The sequence below is a fragment of the Bombina bombina genome, chromosome 4 (assembly GCF_027579735.1).
Source record: "Bombina bombina isolate aBomBom1 chromosome 4, aBomBom1.pri, whole genome shotgun sequence".
NCBI classification, from domain to species: Eukaryota; Metazoa; Chordata; class Amphibia; order Anura; family Bombinatoridae; genus Bombina; species Bombina bombina.
Window position 1 is genome coordinate 20,412,691 of NC_069502.1, and position 21,043 is coordinate 20,433,733.

Sequence of the window (21,043 nt, forward strand, 5' to 3'; positions counted from 1 at the left end):
TTCAAAATTGGTGAAGTATATATATTGTTCTAATTTTTAAAAACTTGAAACAAAAAGGGAACTGGTGAGAGCATAGTCAACTTGTATTTAATAGATTTAGAGAACAGTCTGCATTTTTACTAGTATTCAGCCTGTGTATGGTTAAACAAATGTTTGCTACTAAACTGTTTCATCTATGCAAATATATAATAATAATAATTCAGAAGTATATTGTATTTTAAATTGGTAGTCATAAGCCTAGGTATTGTTTAAATCTGTGTCTGATTGGCTAAGTAACTCATCTATGCAAGTTCTGATATTGTCAGTTAATTTTGTATTAGGATAAATTGCAGTTAAATAGCAGAATATATATATTATCCCATTGCTTAAGAGCACAGTTTAAAATTGTATTGCTTGGATGTTAAAAGATTTGTAAATAAGGCTGGTTTTTAAGATAAGCGTGTATGAACTTTGCATAGCATATTTAAATAGTTTTCAAGCGCATATAATATTATTTCAATTCCTTTTATTGCAAATATATTTCAAAAATGTTCATGGATATTAACTAAATAAAATAATTCAGATATTTATATTAATTGTTTCTAGTAGATGCATGTTGATTAAGGGTTTCTATTTTTAAGGAAAATTATTGTTTGTATTGTGTCATACCCTGCCATAAGCTGATATATTATTTGGATAGCACTACTAAGATTTTCATAAATATACTGACACTTATCAGAATGAAAAATAAGGTAAGGGGACTCATACTGCAATGCCGAGAGCTCTGACACTCTGCGAGCCGAAGAAATAGCAACAAGAAATAAAGCCTTCCAAGATAACTTAATATCTAAGGAATGCATAGGCTTAAACGGAGCCCCTTGAAGAACTAAATTCAGACTCTATGGAGGACTAACTGGTTTAAACACAGGCCTGATCCTGACCAAGGCCTGACAAAATGTTTGTACATCTGCCAGACGTTTCTGTAACAAAATAGATAAGGCAGAAATTTGACCCTTTAGGGAACTTGTCGATTATCCTTTCTCCAAACCCTCTTGGAGAAAAGACAAAATTCTAGGAATCCTAACTCTAATCCATGAGTAGCCCTTGGATTCACACCAATAGAGATATTTACGCCATATTTTATGGTAAATCTTAATAGTTACAGGTTTACGAGCCTGAATCATGGTCTCTATGACCGAGTCAGAAAAGCCCCGCTTGGATAAAATTAAGGGTTCAATCTCCAAGCAGTCAGCTTCAGAGAAACTAGATTTAGGTAAAGGAAGGGTCCTTGATTAGAAGGTCCTTCCTCAATGGAAGTTGCATACCAAATCCTGCGAGGCCAAGCCAGTGCAACAAGGATCACCAATGCCCTCTCCTGCTTGATTTGAGCAATAACCCGAGGCAAAAGAGCAAACGGAGGAAATAGGTATGCTAGATTGAAGGTCCAAGGGACCGCCAGAGCATCTATCAATTCCGCCTGGGGGTCCCTGGACCTCAACCCGTATCTCGGGAGCTTGGCATTCTGTCGAGATACCATGAGATCCAATTCCGGCTGACCCCACTTGAGAATCAGGCCGGAGAACACTTCCGGATGGAGTTCCCACTCCCCCGGATGAAAGGTCTGCCTGCTCAGGAAGTCCACCTCCCAGTTGTCTGACTGGAACCTGATAAACCGGACCGAAGCTAACTGAGGCCAGGCGAGCATTGAAGATGGCTCTCAGCTCCAGAATGTTTATAGGAAGAAGAGACTCCGAGTCCAAACCCCCTGAGTCTTTAGGGAGCCCCAGACTGCTCCCCATCCTAGAAGGCTGGCGTTTGTAGTCACAATCACCCAAGATGGTCTGCGAAAGCAGGTTCCCTGGGAGAGATGATCCAGAGACAACCACCATTGAAGAGAGTCTTGTCTCCTGCTCCAGAGTTATTCAAGGAGACAATTCCAAATAATCTCCGTTCCATTGTCTGAGCATGTCTAACTGCAGAGGTCTGAGATGGAACCGAGCAAACGGGATGATGTCCATTGCCGCCACCATCAGCCCAATTACCTCCATGCACTGAGCCACTGACGGCCGAGGAGTGGACTGAAGGGCTAGACAACTATCGAAAATCTTTGATTTCCCAAGAAAGTTACCATTGTATTTGGGACTAAGGAACTCTTTTCCAAATTTACCTTCTACCCATGAGATCGCAGGAAAGATAACATTTCCGTGTGGGACCCTGCTTGTTGTGAGGATGGCGCCTGGACTAGGATGTCGTCCAGATAGGGCGCCACTGCAATGCCCCGTAATGGAAGCACCGCCAACAGCGATCCCAGAACCATTGAGAAAATTCCGGGAGCTGTGGCAAGACCGAAAGGGAAGAGCAACAAACTGGAAGTGTTTGTCCAGAAAGGCAAACCTCAGGATGATCCCTGTGAATGAGGACATGCAGGTAGGAGTCCTTTAAATCCACTGTTGTCATAAATTGACCCTCTTGGACCAGAGTGAGAATGGAACAAATAGTTTCCCTTATGAAGGACGGTACTCTAAGGAATTTGTTTAGACTCTTGAGATCTAAAATTGGTCTGAAGGTTCCCTCTTTTTTGGGAACCACGAACAGATTGGAATAAAATCTCAGACCCTGTTCCCGTATTGGAACAGGAACTATCACTCTCATGTCAGAGAGGTCTCTTACACAGTGTAAGAACGCCTCTCTTTTTGTCTGGTCTACAGATAATCTTGAAAGCAGAAACCTGCCTCTGGGAGGAAAGCCTTTGAACTCTAGGTTGTATCCCTGGGACACTATGTCTACTGCCCAGGGATCCGGAACCTCTCGAGCCCAAGCCCGAGTGAAGAAGGAAAGTATGCCCCCTCCCAGATCCGGTCCCGGATTGGGGGCATGCCCTTCATGCTGTCTTTGATTCAATAGCAGGCTTCTTGGATTGTTTCCCCTTATTCCAAGAATGATTGGGTCTCCATGCAGGTTTACTGTTCCTGCCTGGAAGTGGAAGAGGAAGAATTTCCCTTGAAATTTCGAAAGGAACGAAAATTACTCTGACGTCCCTTTTGTTTGTTTCTCTTATCCTGCGGGATGACCCCTACCTCCCGTAATATCAGAAATTATCTCCGTCAAGCCTGGTCCAAACAAGGACTTCCCCTTGTAAGGAGTTGCTAAAAGCTTAGACTTAGAGGATACATCCGCAGACCAAGGTTTTAACCATAAGGCTCTGTGATCTAGATCAGAGAAACCTGAAATCTTTGCTCACAGTTTGATAACTTGAAGGGAAGCATCCATAATAAATGAATTAGCCAATTTAAGAGCTGTAATCCTATCCTGGATTTCATCCAGGGAAGTGTCAGTCCTGATAGCATCAGACAACGCATCAAACCAATATGCCACCGCACTAGTGACAGTAGCAATGCACACCGCTCCTTCCACCTTGGGAACTGTCTGCCAAGCTTCCTTGACAACGTCAGCTATGGGAAACATCTTTTTAAATATAGGAGATGGAGAAAAAGGGATACCCGGTCTCACCCACTCCTTAGTAATAATCTCAGAAGCTTGGTCTGGAACCGGAAAAACATCTATTGAGGTAGGAACCTCAAAATATTTGTGAAGCTTACTGGATTTTTTTTAGGGTTAATAACGATCGTGGAGTCTGTGTCATCCAAAGTAGCTAAAACCTCCTTAAGTAGTAGACGGAGGTGCTCTAGCTTAAACCTGAAAGAAACTACCTTAGTATCAGTAAGAGGAATCATACTGTCCAAATCTGAGATTTCACCCTCAGATACTACCGCGGTATCCTCCCCTTCAGACTTCTGGGAGGGAGCATCCGCAATAGCGAGAACTCTGTCAGAAACCTCTCTGATTTTCCTCTTTACGCTTTCCTTGCAACATTGTAAAAGCAGACAACGCATCTGAAACTGCAGAAGACATAATGGGAAGTGATGTCTTTTAAAGTAACCCCAGCAGGAGTTATAGAGGAGGCGCAGGGCACTGCTTGTGAGGGCAGTAAACCTTGGGACGCTTGAGGAAAAAGCTGCGGCATAGATTGATCATTGGCATTAAACTCCTGAACAGCATCCTCTTTAGTAAATGATGGTTCAGTAAAAAGTCTTTCACTGTAGCTTAAGGTCCTCTCAATACATGAGGAACAAAAAAGGGATTGGTGGTTCCACATTGGTATTAAAGCATAAAGAACAAGTGACAGACTCTTGGTCCATCTTAACTTTACAGTGGGTCACAAAATTTGGCAATTTTTTTGAGCAATTTTACACTGACAGAAAAACGTTACTGTCCCTTTAAATGTTAAAACGTCTTATTTTTTTATTATTATTATTATTATTAGTGTAAAATAGAAATAGCCCTAAGAATGCCTCTACACCTAAACAGAACTTTGCTGAGGTGCCTGATTGAACAAACGACTCTCACTACATAGGCCGTAGCTGTAGAAACCAGAACTCTGCTGGTTAACACACGCATCAAACTTTGTTATGAATATCTGGCTGTTCTCTCGCTCTACACCCACTACCAGAAATGTGAAGCAGAAATTCAGACAAGCACTTTCAATACTAAGTGCGCAGTAAAGAACGTCAAAAAGGGCACTCAATGCTCTCCTTCTAGTCCCGCCCATCGTGGGCGTGCCAAATTCAGCCATCTCCCGGTTGCATGTATTATTAAAAGCATTGAGATATGAGAACCACCAACAGTCAATCTGCTCAACCCCAGTGCCTGCGCCTACACTGTCAATAAAGTCCCCATCCATGAGACTCCTTATTGAACCATCATAAATAAAGTGCCTCCGTTTCTGAGAACAGTCCCCCAGATACTAGATCAGCACTTAACTCCTCATATGCCTGACAGTGAAGGCAGCTCCAGTTTTAAGAGGTCCTCTCCCTCCTATGGACCTGTGATAAAGGAAAAGACTGAGTAAGATCCCTCAGTCTTTCAGAAGTAGGGTAGCATCAATATGGGAGGCGCAGTGAGAATTATGTCCCACAAGTTCCCATTGCTCTAAAGTCACCACTGCTCTACTGAAGAGACTGATATGGACTATGGCTACACCCTAGAACAAAGCAGCACAATCTTGCATTACTTTAAAAATAATAAACTCTTGATTAAAGAATCTATACTAACACCTCACTTTACCACTTCCTATCACTAACGTAGGCAAAGAGAATGACTGGGGTGGGAGGGAAGGGAAAAGCTATTTAACAGTTCAGCAGTGGTGCTCTTTGCCTCCTCCTACTGACCAGGAGGTGAATATCCCATTAGTAATTAAGATGATCCATGGACAATAAAGCACACGCAGTGTGTACTGGCTACTCCTTCTCTATAAGGAACTGCAAGTGTGTTATTGGCTCTGTTAGTATACTCTGGGACTGCTGACCTTGTTATATATCCACAAGTGGGCGGAGTTCTATACTCGCTAGCGATGTACTCTGTATTTATATATAAAGAAGTGATACGGTACCTGGTTATCTGTACTGCGCTATTTACTTACAGTGAGTGTGAGTACTAGTATCTAAATGTAAAGGGATAACTTGTTACTATATTATGTATTTATATATAAAGAAGTAATACGGTACCTGGTTATCTGTATTGCGCTATTTCCTTACAGTGAGTGTGAGTACTAGTATCTATATGTAAAGGGATAACTTGTTACTATATTATTATGTATTTATATATAAAGAAGTAATACGGTACCTGGTTATCTGTATTGTGCTAGTTACTTACAGTGAGTGTGAGTACTAGTATCTATATGTAAAGGGATAACTTGTTACTATATTATTATGTATTTATATATAAAGAAGTGATACGGTGCCTGGTTATCTGTATTGTGCTATTTCCTTACAGTGAGTGTGAGTACTAGTATCTATATGTAAAGGGATAACTTGTTACTATAATATTATGTATTTATATATAAAGAAGTAATACGGTACCTGGTTATCTGTATTGTGCTAGTTACTTACAGTGAGTGTGAGTACTAGTATCTATATGTAAAGGGATAACTTGTTACTATAATATTATGTATTTATATATAAAGAAGTGATACGGTACCTGGTTATCTGTATTGTGCTATTTACTTACAGTGAAAGGGATAACTTGTTACTATAATATTATGTATTTATATATAAAGAAGTGATCCGGTACCTAGTTATCTGTATTGTGCTATTTACTTACAGTGAGTGTGAGTACTAGTATCTATATGTAAAGGGATAACTTGTTAATATATTATTATGTATTTATATATAAAGAAGTGATACGGTACCTGGTTATCTGTATTGTGCTATTTACTTACAGTGAGTGTGAGTCCTAGTATCTATATGTAAAAGGATAACTTGTTAATATATTATTATGTATTTATATATATAAAGAAGTGATACGGTACCTGGTTATCTGTATTGCGCTATTTACTTACAGTGAGTGTGAGAACTAGTATATATATGTAAAGGGATAACTTGTTACTATAATATTATGTATTTATATATAAAGAAGTGATCGGGTACCTGGTTATCTGTATTGTGCTATTTACTTACAGTGAGTGTGAGAACTAGTATCTATATGTAAAGGGATAACTTGTTACTATATTATTATGTATTTATATATAAAGAAGTGATACAGTACCTGGTTATCTGTATTGTGCTATTTACTTACAGTGAGTGTGAGTACTAGTATATATATGTAAAGGGATAACTTGTTCCTATATTATGTATTTATATATAAAGAAGTGATACGGTACCTGGTTATCTGTATTGTGCTATTTACTTACAGTGAGTGTGAGAACTAGTATCTATATGTAAAGGGATAACTTGTTACTATATTATTATGTATTTATATATAAAGAACTTATCCGGTACCTGGTTATCTGTATTGTGCTATTTACTTACAGTGAGTGTGAGTACTAGTATATATATATGTAAAGGGATAACTTGTTCCTATATTATGTATTTATATATAAAGAAGTGATACGGTACCTGGTTATCTGTATTGTGCTATTTACTTACAGTGAGTGTGAGAACTAGTATCTATATGTAAAGGGATAACTTGTTACTATATTATGTATTTATATATAAAGAAGTGATACGGTGCCTGGTTATCTGTATTGTGCTATTTACTTACAGTGAGTGTGAGTACTAGTATCTATATGTAAAGGGATAACTTGTTACTATATTATGTATTTATATATAAAGTAATACGGTACCTGGTTATCTGTATTGTGCTATTTACTTACAGTGAATGTGAGTGTTACAGAAGCATTAGTTATTTTGTTGTGAAGAGCTTATTTCCCAGCAGCAATGCCTGAACCAGCAAGCCAGCGCCTAAGAAGGGCTCCAAGAAAACCGTAACAAGTTTCATTTCATAAAGAGTTAACTCTTTTTTTTCAGCTTTTAGAAACTATTGTCTAATCACCTCTGGAGCCAGACTGCTAATTGATAAGATGAACTTGTAAACTTGTTATCTTAAGTACTGTAATCCTATTGTGGCCTGTCAAAGGACAGTGCTCTCTATCTAAATGTGTGTTGGGGGATTTTGTGCTTCCCCCCCTCTCCCCCTGGGAGTGCCCTGTGTGCATGTAACCTTAATAAAAAGCAGGCTGGGCATCCCAGTCCTGAGTTCTTGTTTGACCCTCAATCGCAGCGTTGACTCGTTTTTGTGGGCAGAAGGGTATCCTAGCTGTACTGCAGCTAAGGGAGATTATTCTATATTTGCGAGACTCATATAGAATACTATGGAAAGCAGCTTCTCCCCTCTTTAGCAATAGGGATCCAGGCTACTAAGCGGTCCATCTCTCAGCGAGACTAAGGGTAACCGTAACAGTGAGTACTAGTATCTATATGTAGACGTAGGAAGTGTTTCCCCATAGGAAACAATGGGGCTGCGTTAGGAGCTGAACGCGGCTCTTTTGCAGGTGTTAGTTTTTTTTTCAGCTCAAACAGCCCCATTGTTTTCTATGGGGGAATCGTGCACGAGCACGTTTTTGAATCTGGCCGCGGAACAGCCAATAGAATGCGAGCTCAATCTGATTGGATCAGCCAATCGGATTGAACTTGATTCTGATTGGCTGATTCCATCAGCCAATCAGAATATTCCTACCTTAATTCCGATTGACTGATAGAATCCTATCAGCCAATCGGAATTCGAGGGACGCCATCTTGGATGACGTCATTTAAAGGAACCATCATTCAGCGAGTAGGCGTCGTTAGAAGAGGATGTTCCGCGTCGGCTTGGAAGAAGATGGCTCCGCTCCAGAAGAAAGAAGATTGAAGATGCGGCTTGATAGAAGACTTCATCCCGATGATGGACTTCCGACTTCAGCCCGATGATGGATTTCTTCAGCCGCCGCTTGGATCCAGACTTCAGCCCGAGGATGGACGTCACTCTTCAGCCCCCCGCTTGGGCTTGGATCAACACTTCCGAGGACCGATCGGTGAACCTGGTATGGTGAAGATAAGGTAGGAAGATCTTCAGGGGCTTAGTGTTAGGTTTATTTAAGGGGGGTTTGGGTTAGATTAGGGGTATGTGGGTGGTGGGTTGTAATGTTGGGGGGGGGGGTATTGTATGTGTTTTTTTTTTTACAGGCAAAAGAGCTGAATTCATTGGGGCATGCCCCGCAAAGGGCCCTGTTCAGGGCTGGTAAGGTAAAAGAGCTTTGAACTTTTTTAATTTAGAATAGGGTAGGGCATTTTTTTATTTTGGGGGGCTTTGTTATTTTATTAGGGGGCTTAGAGTAGGTGTAATTAGTTTAAAATTGTTGTAATATTTTTCTAATGTTGGTAAATATTTTTTTATTTTTTGTACTTTAGTTAATTTCATTGTATTTATTTGTAGATATTGTATTTAATTAATTTATTGATAGTGTAGTGTTAGGTTTAATTGTAGATAATTGTAGGTATTTTATTTAATTAATTTATTGATAGTGTAGTGTTTTAATTGTAGATAATTGTAGGTATTTTATTTAATTTATTTATTGATAGTGTACTGTTAGGTTTAATTGTAACTTAGGTTAGGATTTATTTTACAGGTAATTTTGTAATTATTTTAACTAGGTAGCTATAAAATAGTTCTTAACTATTTAATAGCTATTGTACCTGGTTAAAATAAATACAAAGTTACCTGTAAAATAAATATTAATCCTAAAATAGCTATAATATAATTATAATTTATATTGTAGCTATATTAGGGTTTATTTTACAGGTAAGTATTTAGATTTAAATAGGAATAATTTATTTAATAAGAGTTAATTTATTTTGTTAGAATAAAATTATATTTAACTTAGGGGGGTGTTAGGGTTAGGTTTAAAATTAGCTTTAGGGGTTAAAAAATTTATTAGAGTAGCGGTGAGCTCCGATCGGCAGATTAGGGGTTAATACTTGAAGTTAGGTGTCGGCGATGTTAGGGAGGGCAGATTAGGGGTTAATACTATTTATTATAGGGTTATTGAGGCGGGAGTGAGGCGGATTAGGGGTTAATAAGTGTAGGCAGGTGGAGGCGACGTTGTGGGGGGCAGATTAGGGGTTAATAAATATAATATAGGGGTCGGCGGTGTTAGGGGCAGCAGATTAGGGGTACATAGCTATAATGTAGCTGGCGGCGGCGTGCGGACGGCAGATTAGGGGTTAATAAGTGTAGGTAGCTGGTGGCGACGTTGTGGGGGGCAGATTAGGGGTTAATAAATATAATATAGGGGTCGGCGGTGTAGGGGCAGCAGATTAGGGGTACATAAGTATAACGTAGGTGGCGGTCGGCAGATTAGAGGTTAAAAAAATGTAATTGAGTGTCGGCGATGTGGGGGGACCTCGGTTTAGGGGTACATAGGTAGTTTATGGGTGTTAGTGTACTTTAGAGCACAGTAGTTAAGAGCTTTATAAACCGGCGTTAGCCCAGAAAGCTCTTAACTACTGACTTTTTTCTTTGGCTGGAGTTTTGTCGTTAGATTTCTAACGCTCACTTCAGCCACGACTCTAAATACCGGCGTTAGAAAGATCCCATTGAAAAGATAGGATACGCAATTGACGTAAGGGGATCTGCGGTATGGAAAAGTCGCGGCTGCAAAGTGAGCGTTAGACCCTTTCCTGACTGACTCCAAATACCGGCGGTAGCCTAAAACCAGCGTTAGGAGCCTCTAACGCTGGTTTTCACGGCTACCGCCAAACTCTAAATCTAGGCCAGAGTATCCACTGCACCAAATAAATGAAAGATGTTTATTTAGGTACAAACATTAAAACATGCAACGTTTCGGGATCCATTCCCTTAATCATGCATAAATTCAACAGGTGTGTGCACATGCTTTATAGGGAAGCACATTAACCCTTTATTGGCATTTAAGCATTACTTGTATTATAGCATCACCTAGTGGAGAATAGGAATAAATACATTTTATTAATCATTTATTTTGATGCTTTTAACTTTTGTAAAGACAAAACTAAGTGCACGTAACCCATTGATTATATTAAAAACAATACTTACATAGAACAGATGCCATAATTTACAGAAATCTAGTTCCCTATTCAGGCCTAAAGGGACCATTGAATTTAATTTATGAATCCAAAAGGATTCCTTTTGTTTTAGCACCTGCTCCCTATTACCTCCTCTGCGGAGTCTTCCTACACCATCAATCACTTGCCATCTGAGCTGGCTGATACTATGGCCAGCTTCTATAAAGTGACAAGAAACAGGAACATTTAAATCCTTGCAGCGTATATTGGATCTGTGCCGACTCATCCTATCCCTCACTTTTCTGGTCGTCTCCCCTAAGTAGATTTTTGAACATGGGCACTTAATGAGATAGATAACGAAGGATGAGTCACATGTATAATGTTCCATAATTTTAAAATTTTTCCCTGTTGATGGGTGAAGGAATTGTTTACCCTTAATGACAGCATTACAACTGGCACACCCTAAACATGCGAATGTGCCTGTATTCTTAGAAGTGATGTATGTTTGTATCTGGGTTTTACCTGATCCTACATCACTCCTCACTAACCTATCCTTCAGGTTAGACTCTCTTTTGTAAGCCATCATGGGGAGTTCTTTACCCTTAATGACAGCATTACAGCTGGCGCATCCTAAACATGCGAATGTGCCTGTATTCTTAGAAGTGATGTATGTTTGCTTCTGGGCTTTACCTGATCCTACATCACTCCTCACTAACCTATCCTTCAGGTTAGACTCTCTTTTGTACGCCATCATGGGGAGTTCTTTAAAAGCTGCAATTTCAGGGTTACAATTTTTAAGAACATTCCAGTGCTTATTAACAATTTAAGAAATCTCTTTGCTGTAAGGGTTAAATTGTGTAACACATACCATACGCTGGTTTTTATCCTTTCTATTCTTATTAAAGGTTACTTCTTCTTTTAAGATTCTTAAAAATTGTAACCCTGAAATTGCAGCTTTTAAAGAACTCCCCATGATGGCGTACAAAAGAGAGTCTAACCTGAAGGATAGGTTAGTGAGGAGTGATGTAGGATCTAGTAAAGCCCAGATACAAACATACATCACTTCTAAGAATACAGGCACATTCGCATGTTTAGGATGTGCCAGCTGTAATGCTGTCATTAAGGGTAAAGAACTCCCCATGATGGCGTACAAAAGAGAGTCTAACCTGAAGGATAGGTTAGTGAGGAGTGATGTAGGATCAGGTAAAACCCAGATACAAACATACATCACTTCTAAGAATTCAGGCACATTCCCATGTTTAGGATGCGCCAGCTGTAATGCTGTCATTAAGGGTAAAGAACTCCCCATGATGGCGTACAAAAGAGAGTCTAACCTGAAGGATAGGTTAGTGAGGAGTGATGTAGGATCAGGTAAAACCCAGATACAAACATACATCACTTCTAAGAATTCAGGCACATTCCCATGTTTAGGATGCGCCAGCTGTAATGCTGTCATTAAGGGTAAAGAACTCCCCATGATGGCTTACAAAAGAGAGTCTAACCTGAAGGATAGGTTAGTGAGGAGTGATGTAGGATCAGGTAAAACCCAGATACAAACATACATCACTTCTAAGAATTCAGGCACATTCCCATGTTTAGGATGTGCCAGCTGTAATGCTGTCATTCAGGGTAAACAATTCCCCATGATGGCGTACAAATGAGTGTCTAACCTGAAGGATAGGTTAGTGAGGAGTGATGTAGGATCAGGTAAAACCCAGATACAAACATACATCACTTCTAAGAATACAGGCACATTCGCATGTTTAGGATGCGCCAGCTGTAATGCTGTCATTAAGGGTAAAGAACTCCCCATGATGGCGTACAAAAGAGAGTCTAACCTGAAGGATAGGTTAGTGAGGAGTGATGTAGGATCAGGTAAAACCCAGAAGCAAACATACATCACTTCTAAGAATACAGGCACATTCGCATGTTTAGGATGTGCCAGCTGTAATGCTGTCATTAAGGGTAAAGAACTCCCCATGATGGCGTACAAATGAGTGTCTAACCTGAAGGATAGGTTAGTGAGGAGTGATGTAGGATCAGGTAAAACCCAGATACAAACATACATCACTTCTAAGAATACAGGCACATTCGCATGTTTAGGATGTGCCAGCTGTAATGCTGTCATTAAGGGTAAAGAATTCCTTCACCCATCAACAGGGAAAAATTTTAAAATAATGGAACATTATACATGTGACTCATCCTTCGTTATCTATCTCATTAAGTGCCCATGTTCAAAAATCTACTTAGGGGAGACGACCAGAAAAGTGAGAGATAGGATGAGTCGGCACAGATCCAATATACGCTGCAAGGATTTAAATGCCCCTGTTTCTTGTCACTTCATAGAAGCTGGCCATAGTATCAGCCAGCTCAGATGGCAAGTGATTGATGGTGTAGGAGGACTCCGCAGAGGAGGTAATAGGGAGAAGGTGCTAAAACAAAAGGAATCCTTTTGGATTCATAAATTAAATTCAATGGTCCCTTTAGGCCTGAATAGGGAACTAGATTTCTGTAAATTATGGCATCTGTTCTATGTAAGTATTGTTTTTAATATAATCAATGGGTTACGTGCACTTAGTTTTATCTTTACAAAAGTTAAAAGCATCAAAATAAATGATTAATAAAATGTATTGATTCCTATTCTCCACTAGGTGATGCTATAATACAAGTAATGCTTAAATGCCAATAAAGGGTTAATGTGCTTCCCTATAAAGCATGTGCACACACCTGTTGAATTTATGCATGATTAAGGGAATGGATCCCGAAACGTTGCATGTTTTAATGTTTGTACCTGAATAAACATCTCATTTATTTGGTGCTGTGGATACTCTGTTTGTTGGAATACTGAGAGGAAGGCAGTCTCCTCTATCCGACCGGTCACCATATACCCCGAGTTGAAAAGGGAATTAGGGAACTAAAGGGGTTGTATGTGCATTGCTTTTTGGTATATATAAAGAAGTGATACGATACCTGGTTATCTGTATTGTGCTATTTACTTACAGTGAGTGTGAGTACCAGTATCTATATGTAAAGGGATAACTTGTTACTATAATATGTATTTATATATAAAGAAGTGATACGGTACCTGGTTATCTGTATTGTGCTATTTACTTACAGTGAGTGTGAGTACTAGTATCTATATGTAAAGGGATAACTTGTAACTATATTATGTATTTATATATAAAGACGTGATCGGGTACCTGGTTATCTGTATTGTGCTATTTACTTACAGTGAGTGTGAGAACTAGTATCTATATGTAAAGGGATAACTTGTTACTATAATATTATGTATTTATATATAAAGAAGTGATCCGGTGCCTGGTTATCTGTATTGTGCTATTTACTTACAGTGTAAGTGTGAGAACTAGTATCTATATGTAAAGGGATAACTTGTTACTATAATATGTATTTATATATAAAGAAGTGATACGGTGCCTGGTTATCTGTATTGTGCTATTTCCTTACAGTGAGTGTGAGTACTAGTATCTATATGTAAAGGGATAACTTGTTACTATAATATGTATTTATATATAAAGACGTGATCGGGTACCTGGTTATCTGTATTGTGCTAGTTACTTACAGTGAGTGTGAGAACTAGTATCTATATGTAAAAGGATAACTTGTTACTATATTATTATGTATTTATATATAAAGAAGTGATACGGTACCTGGTTATCTGTATTGTGCTAGTTACTTACAGTGAGTGTGAGTACTAGTATCTATATGTAAAGGGATAACTTGCTACTATATTATGTATTTATATATATATAAAGAAGTGATACGGTACCTGGTTATCTGTATTGTGCTAGTTACTTACAGTGAGTGTGAGAACTAGTATCTATATGTAAAAGGATAACTTGTTACTATATTATTATGTATTTATATATAAAGAAGTGATACGGTACCTGGTTATCTGTATTGTGCTAGTTACTTACAGTGAGTGTGAGTACTAGTATCTATATGTAAAGGGATAACTTGCTACTATATTATGTATTTATATATAAAGAAGTGATACGGTACCTGGTTATCTGTATTGTGCTAGTTACTTACAGTGAGTGTGAGTACTAGTATCTATATGTAAAGGGATAACTTGCTACTATATTATGTATTTATATATAAAGAAGTGATACGGTACCTGGTTATCTGTATTGTGCTATTTACTTACAGTGAGTGTGAGTACTAGTATCTAAATGTAAAGGGATAACTTGTTACTATATTATGTATTTATATATATATAAAGAAGTGATACGGTACCTGGTTATCTGTATTGTGCTATTTACTTACAGTGAGTGTGAGTACTAGTATCTATATATAAAGGGATAACTTGTTACTATAATATTATGTATTTATATATAAAGAAGTGATACGGTACCTGGTTATCTGTATTGTGCTATTTACTTACAGTAAATGTGATTACTAGTATCTATATGTAAAGGGATAACTTGTTACTATAATATTATGTATTTATATATAAAGAAGTGATACGGTACCTGGTTATCTGTATACTGCTATTTACTTACAGTGAGTGTGAGTACTAGTATCTATATGTAAAGGGATAACTTGTTACTATAATATTATGTATTTATATATAGTGATGTCGCGAACCTAAAATTTTCGGTTTGCGAACCACGGACTCGAACTTCCGGTATTGTTCGCGAACACGCGAACCGCCATTGAATTCAATAGGCAGGCGAACTTTAAAACCTACAAGGACTCTTTCTGGCCACAATAGTGATGGAAAAGTTGTTTCAAGGGTACTAACACCTGGAATGTTGCATGCTGGAGGGGGATCCCTGGCAAAACTCCCATGGAAAATTACATAGTTGATGCAGAGTCTGCTTTTAAGCCATAATGGGTCTAAATCAACTAACATTCCCAAAGTGGCTGTCTCAAAACATCCCGGACAGAAGATAGATTGATAGTGATAGATAGGATAGATAGATATACATAGATTGATAGATAGAATCGATAGAAGAGAAATAGATAGATTTGTTAGATATATAATTACCCTAATAAATTCTAATAATCAAACATGCGTTCTTGGACCCAACTAGCTTGTGTCAATTAGTACTTTTCTTAGCACTTTAATCCCTGTCCCCCCCCCCCTATCGGGGGAGTTCTATATGGCCTGCCAGATTACCCTGAAAAATTATAATAATAAGACATGTGGTCTGCTACCTATTTTAACGAGGTTGTGTTTTAAGTACTACCATTCTTAGCACTTTAATCTCTGTAACTCCCCCTATTTGGTGAGGTCTATACGGCCTGGATGATTACCCATACAAAATATAATAAGACATCTGCTCTTGGTCTGCGACCCATGGTAACTATGTTGTGTTCATTAGTAATGTCCTTCGCATTTTAATAGCTGTTACTCATACTCACCCTATCGGTGGAGGTCTATATGGCCTGCATGATTACCCTTACAAAATATAACAACCAAACATATACTCTGGGACCCATGGTATGTAGGTTGTGTTAAGTAGTACTGTTCTTTGCATTTTCATACCTGTTACAACACCAAAAGGTGGCAGGTCTATCTGGCCTTCATGATTAGCTGCACCCAAACCCAAAAAAAAAGCCGAGTGGTCTTAGACTAACACCCATGGCTAACTCTGTTGTTTCAATTAGTACTATTCTTAGCACTTTCATCCCTGTTACGGGCGGTCTACATGGCCATCATGATTAGCCGAACAAAATACTACAATCCAACCTTTGCTCAGTCTTCATAGGCCCTTCATTGTCTGTATTTTGATAGTACAGTTCTTATTATTTTTATAGCTGATACAACACCGAATGTTGTCAGCTCTATATGGCCTGCATGATTAGCTGCACCCAATACAAAAATAAATCCAAGCGGTCTTGGATTAACACCCATGGCTAACTCTGTTGTTTCAAGTAGTACTATTCTTAGCACTTTCATCTCATCATCCCTGTTACTTCCAGGACTCTCGGTGGTGGTGGTCTACATGGCCATCATGATTAGCCTAACCAAATACTACAATCCAACCTTGGCTCAGTCTTCCTAAGGCCCTTCATTGGCTGTATTTTGGTAGTACTGTTCTTATTAGTTTAATAGCTGATACGACACCGAATGTTGTCAGCTCTATATGGCCTGCATGAATAGCCGCACCCAAAGCCAAAAAAAAAGCCAAGCGGTTTTGCACTAACACCCATGGCTAACTCTGTTGTTTCAAGTTCTACTATTCTTAGCTCTTTCATCTCATCATCCCTGTTACTTCCAGGACTCTCGGTGGTGGTGGTCTACATGGCCATCATGATTAGCCTAACCAAATACTACAATCCAACCTTGGCCCAGTCTTCCTAAGGCCCTTCATTGGCTGTATTTTGGTAGTACTGTTCTTATTAGTTTAATAGCTGATACGACACCGAATGTTGTCAGCTCTATATGGCCTGCATGAATAGCCGCACCCAAAGCCAAAAAAAAGCCAAGCGGTTTTGCACTAACACCCATGGCTAACTCTGTTGTTTCAAGTTCTACTATTCTTAGCTCTTTCATGTCATCATCCCTGTTACTTCCAGGACTCTCGGTGGTGGTGGTCTACATGGCCATCATGATTAGCCTAACCAAATACTACAATCCAACCTTGGCTCAGTCTTCCTAAGGCCCTTCATTGGCTGTATTTTGGTAGTACTGTCATCCTTTTGAATAATAGATTACAGGAAAGGCATTGATTTTAGAATCCCAGAGATCATTTATATGACCCGTAAAATAAAAAATTCATTAGATACCCGTTACATAATTATTTATCCTCAGGCCTTTTTAATACGAGGGTCCCGGAGCCTCAACCGAAACAACAGCATGAAAGAGGAGATATGTCATCCTTTTGAATAAAAGATTACAGTAAAGGCATTGATTTTAGAAACCCACAGATCATTATTTGCAACCGTGAATTTAGAAAAAAACATTGATTACACAGCCGTGACACTTATTTATGCTCGGGCCTTTTTAATACGAGGGTCCCGGAGCCTCAACCGAAACAACAGCATGAAAGAGGAGATATGTCATCCTTTTGAATAAAAGATTACAGTAAAGGCATTGATTTTAGAAACCCACAGATCATTATTTGCAACCGTGAAATTAGAAAAAAACATTGATTACACAGCCGTGACACTTATTTATGCTCAGGCCTTTTTAATACGAGGGTCCCGGAGCCTCAACCGAAACAACAGCATGAAAGAGGAGATATGTCATCCTTTTGAATAAAAGATTACAGTAAAGGCATTGATTTTAGAAACCCACAGATCATTATTTGCAACCGTGAATTTAGAAAAAAACATTGATTACACAGCCGTGACACTTATTTATGCTCAGGCCTTTTTAATACGAGGGTCCCGGAGCCTCAACCGAAACAACAGCATGAAAGAGGAGATATGTCATCCATTTGAATAAAAGATTACAGTAAAGGCATTGATTTTAGAAACCCACAGATCATTATTTGCAACCGTGAAATTAGAAAAAAACATTGATTACACAGCCGTGACACTTATTTATACTCAGGCCTTTTTAATACGAGGGTCCCGGAGCCTCAACCGAAACAACAGCATGAAAGAGGAGATATGTCATCCTTTTGAATAAAAGATTACAGTAAAGGAATTGATGTTAGAAACCCACAGATCATTATTTGCAACCGTGAAATTAGAAAAAAACATTCATTAGACACTGGTTACACTTATTTATCCTCAGGCCTTGTTAATACGAGGGTCCCGGAGCCGCAACTGAAACAACAGCATGAAAGAGGTCATATGTCATCCTTTTGAATTATAGATTACAGGAAAGGCATTGATTTTAGAAACACTGAGATAATTACTTGAAACCGGGAAATCAAAAAAAACATTGAACAGACACCCAGTACACTTTATTATCCATAGGCCTTTTCAGCAGAGGCTCCAGGACCCTCAACAAAAACAAAAGCAGGGAGATGGGCATAGGAGTACAATGGAGTGTGACAATAATAATGTGAAGGGGAAGATTGCGTCATTTTAATTTTGTTATTGTGGGAAATACTTGCAATGACCTTGCTCTGGTGAATCCATATTGCAAATGTGTTTTTAAGGCACTGTTTGTCTATTTTTTGAATATCAGCATTTGGTAATTGAAGCTCAACTTAAGGCTGGTGAGAACCGACCTCTCTTCTGGCTGTTTGCAAATGTTGTTGCTCTGGACAAACATGTGAATAAGGGGCCATCAGCCATATTCTGCACGCAACCCCTTTGATGATTGACGATAAACATGTGTCACCTGCAATCAGAGCCCGTTACTTCTGTCTAAATCATCTTCCTGCTATGGACAGCCCACTGTTTCCCACAGCAAGTCCGAAGCTTGAACTACAAGATTGTCTTGAGTATGGTAGGAAACCAAAGTTTATTTTATTCTGTACTATCACCACAAAAACTGAACTTCTTGAAGCAACGAAAATGCCAGCAATTTCATGTGCTTATGGATGACAAGGACGTCCTGTCCTGTGGTGCACAGAGATGGAGACGATTTTTGCCCTCCCTGTACACTACCCTGATGTCTACAACATCACCGGAAACACAAGACAGCCACTGTTGTGAAGTTCCTGGAGTGTTCCGGTAGCCATCTCTTTGCGCCCCAAAAGGAATTCTTTATTGTTGTTTTTGTATACATCCGACAATAGCTTCGGAGACTGTGGTGACGCACATGTTAGTTACTGTTGTTCCAGCTGTGGCAATATCAATTGGCATTAAAAAGGTAAGATTTGGGTGGGCGGAGCCTATAGCTGTTGCGGTAGGACGTAGGTACCGAGACCTGTTTTTCGCCTTTCCAATATTGCGCCGTACCCCAAACTAATCCTGAATGAAAAAAAAAATATTAAAATTTGGACTAGTGACGCACATTTTATGCACGCTGTGGCAATTGCAATTTGCAATAAAAATAATCTGCTAACAACAACCACTACCTACGACCACACCTGACTCCTGAAGTCATGCTTCAGTTATTAAGTCAAGTTAAATTATTTTTTTTTCTTTATTATGCACAGCAGAGGCTCCAGGACCGTCGACAAAACCAGCAGCAGCAAAGAGGACATATGGCATCCTTTTGAAAAAATGATTCTAGGAAAGGCATTGATTTCAGAAACACAGAGATCATTAGTTGCAACCGGTAAATCGAAAAAAACATTGATTAGACACCCAGTACACTTATTTTTCATTAGGCCTTTTTAATAATAGGCTCCCGGAGCCTCAACCAAAACAACAGCATCAAAAAGTACATATGGCATCCTTGTGAATAATAGATTACTGGAAAGGTATTGATTTTAGCAACCCGTGGATAATTTTTTGCAAACGTGAAATCTAAAAAAACATAGATTATACACCCAGTACACTTCTTTATCCTTAGGCCTTTTTAGAAGAGTCTCCCGTAGCCTCAACAGAAACAACAGCATGAAAGAGGACATATGGCATCCTTGTGACTAATAGATTACAGGAAAGGCATTGATTTTAGAAACCCGGAGATAATTTGTTGCAACCGGGAAATCTAAAAAAAAATGGATTAGACAACCAGGACACTTATTCATCCTTAGGCCTTAGTAGCAGAGGCTCCAGGACCCTCAACAAAACCAGTAGCAGTAAAGAGGACATATGGCATCCTTTAGAAAAATAGATTTCAGGAAAGGCATTGATTTTAGAAACACAGAGATCATTAGTTGCAACCGTGCAATCTCTAAAAAATTGGATTATACACCAAATACACTTATTTATCCTTAGGCCTTTTTCGCAGAGGCTCCAGGACCCTCCACAAAACCAGAAGCATGAAAGAGGACATATGACATCCTTTAGAAAATTAGATTACAGGAAAGGCATTGATTTTAGAAACACAGAGATCATTAGTTGCAACCGTGAAATCGCAAAAAACTTTGATTATACACCAAGTACACTTATTTAACCTTAGGCCTTTTTAGCAGAGGCTACAGGACCCTCCACAAAACCAGCAGCATGAAAGAGGACATATGGCATCCTTTAGAAAATTAGATTTCAGGAAAGGCATTGATTTTAGAAACACAGAGATCATTAGTTGCAACCGTGAAATCTAAAAAAACATAGATTATACACCCAGTACACTTCTTTATCCTTAGGCCTTTTTAGAAGAGTGTCCCGGAGCCTCAACAGAAAGAACAGCATGAAAGAGGACATATGGCATCCTTTTGAAAAATAGATTACAGGAAAGGCATTGATTTTAGAAAGACAGAAAAAAATTGTTACAAAAGGAAATCTAAAAAAACATTGAATAGACACCCAGTACACTTCTTTATCCTTCGGCCTTTTTAGCAGAGGCTCCAGGACACTCAACAAAACCAGCAGTAGGAAAGAGGACATATGGCATCCTTTGTGAAAAAAAGATTATAGGAAAGGCATTGATTTTAGAAACCCGTGGATAATTTGTTGCAAACGTGAATTTGAATAAAAAAAATTGATTGGATGGACACCCAGTACAATTCTTTCTCCCTAGGCCTTTTTATAAGAGGGTCCAGGACCCTCAAACAAAACACCAGCAGGAAAGGGGACATATGGCATACTTTTGAACAATAGAGTAAGAGTACAGGAAAGGCATTGATTTTAGAAACCCATAGATAATTTTTTGCAAATGTAAATTTGAATCAAAA

At 38.8% G+C, this 21,043-nt stretch overlaps 1 protein-coding gene across 3 annotated transcripts in view; it reads right to left on the bottom strand.

Moving 5' to 3' along the window:
* The window catches only part of LOC128655847 (zinc finger protein 300), a 332,246-nt gene that overhangs the window by 263,541 nt on the left and 47,662 nt on the right, over positions 1-21,043 (bottom strand). The gene's annotated exons all lie outside the window — the stretch shown is intronic.